The sequence below is a fragment of the Dichomitus squalens genome (genome assembly GCF_000275845.1).
Source record: "Dichomitus squalens LYAD-421 SS1 unplaced genomic scaffold DICSQscaffold_84, whole genome shotgun sequence".
NCBI lineage: Eukaryota > Fungi > Basidiomycota > Agaricomycetes > Polyporales > Polyporaceae > Dichomitus > Dichomitus squalens.
Genome location: NW_006766966.1, coordinates 92,001 through 94,072, shown reverse-complemented (window position 1 = coordinate 94,072; position 2,072 = coordinate 92,001).

The window sequence follows — 2,072 nt, the reverse complement described above, 5'->3', positions numbered from 1 at the left end:
GAGCCGGAGGGGCGGGTTTCATCAGCAGGGGCGCTCGTAACCTCCCAGAGACCCTTGCGAACAAGGAGGGCCTCCATGCCGATAACCCATTCGGCGTAGTTGTCGTCGGCGAGCTTCGCAATTGTGGGCGGTGCCATCGGGGCGGGAGCAGCGGGGAGCGCGGGGCGGTCACGGTTACGGGGTCGTCGGGGTGCACGGGGTCGTCGTCGGGTCGGTCGTCGTCGGGTCGGTCGTCGTCACGGGTCGTCGGTTCACGGGATCGTCGAGTGGCTTCGGCCCCACTAGGCAGTGCCTCGAATTATCCTTCGGGCAGAGGAGACGCGTTTGTGAAGAAGTTCGAGGGCAAGCGGGCACAAATGGGATTCGCGTTTGGCCGGTGCAAACGCGTGCCGTACATAGTACATACAATAGACCTTATATACACAGTAGAATAGGGGTAGATAAGGGCGCGGGTATCCGTCGGGGGGCGGGACCTGTGGCGCTCGTTCCGCGAGCTCGCCATCTTGACGCCAGGATTCCAACAGGAGCCGCATGGGGAACCAGGGCGATGTCCCACAGGTGAGGAGAGGGGCTGGAGAGGTCGCCGAGGCTGCTTGCACAGCGCAATCGGCCTCGGTGGATGTATGGCATGGGGAAGGTGCTCGCACGACACAGGCGGAGTTCAGAAGCGATATATAGCAAGAAACAGCCCGGAACGCGTCATTTGAATAGGTGCGGACAACCAGGTGGGACATGAACGCCAAGTGCGAAGCTGAGAGGCAGACAAGGCGGGGAGAGAACGCGATCAGCGTGGCAGATGAAGGTGCTTGTGTTGAACGAAGGCGACAGCCTGTCTCGCTTCTGGAGGGCTCGCTCTCTGTGCATTATGACTACAGACTATGGGTTGTGCGCTGTCTTCCGGCATTGTTTTTATACTATTCCCTCGCGCTTCTCATCCTACGCGTGTCTGCCCTGTCAAAATTTGAATGAGGGAGACGAGCGAGACTCGCTCCTTATGCGCGTGTCGTACTGAACCGCGTGATCATCCCTCTGTGAGTATCCAGCCCACAAGCTGTTGGTCTTCAAACGGATTAACAACATATATAGTTGTACGCTATAAATGATTCACAAGAGGACCCGCTCATCTGCCAAACTGACCCAGACAGTCTTGAGCGTGTTGCAACGCAAGGCTGAATAAGCGCGGCCGCATATGGTATATGGGTACATGAGCGTGGCACACGCGAGTGCGACCGTCTACGGAGGACAGGAGAATGGACAGCGGTGAGTTTTAAGGTATTTGCAGAGCATTCTCCCCCCGTTCAAATATGCGCATGCTCCATCTGCCATGGCCTCACGCCCAACCCGATCCATCCCGCTTTGCATTACGCTGCTCCTCGCACCTGCCTCCGTCCCTCCTATACAATCCTCCCCCGCCCGTGCATTCTCCGAAGCTGCACTGCGGCTTTCGTATACAAGCACCCATTCCGATATGTCGCGTCCGTCCGTCCGAAGAGCCGACTCACGTACCGAGACATACGAGACAGTCCCAAGATCCCATCCCCTAGACTGACCTCAGCCGCCCACTACAGGCGGTGTGACTGTTTAGGATGATGTGCACAGCATGAGCGAACATGAGAGTCTGCGGAGACCTCTGTACTATCGCGACCCCAGTGTTCGGACGACAAGGCGCCCACCGCATGATTCCTTTGATCTATGTACCTTCCTATCCTCCGATAACATTCATTTTTTGCATGCAAGCAGTCACATATAAAATTATGCTGCATGCCAAAGATGAGATATATTGGAGAAGAAATGAGTGTTAGAGAGGGGGGTATACAGGGCTGACCCCATTGTTCGGACGATTCTCCGCGCAGAAGGTCACGAATCGTCACGCTTGCCGAGCCCTGCCGGCCTTCGGGAATGTCCGTCATCCAACTTGATGAGCCTTAGCCGAGCAGCCTAACCAGGTCGGAGAGTGAAAATGTGGCTGCACTGTCACGCCCTCGAGGGTTTCTCCCATTTGTGCACCAGTGAAGGCTTCGGAGAATTGAGTCCTGGGTATCATGGGTGTGTATGAGTACGTCTGAGAAACA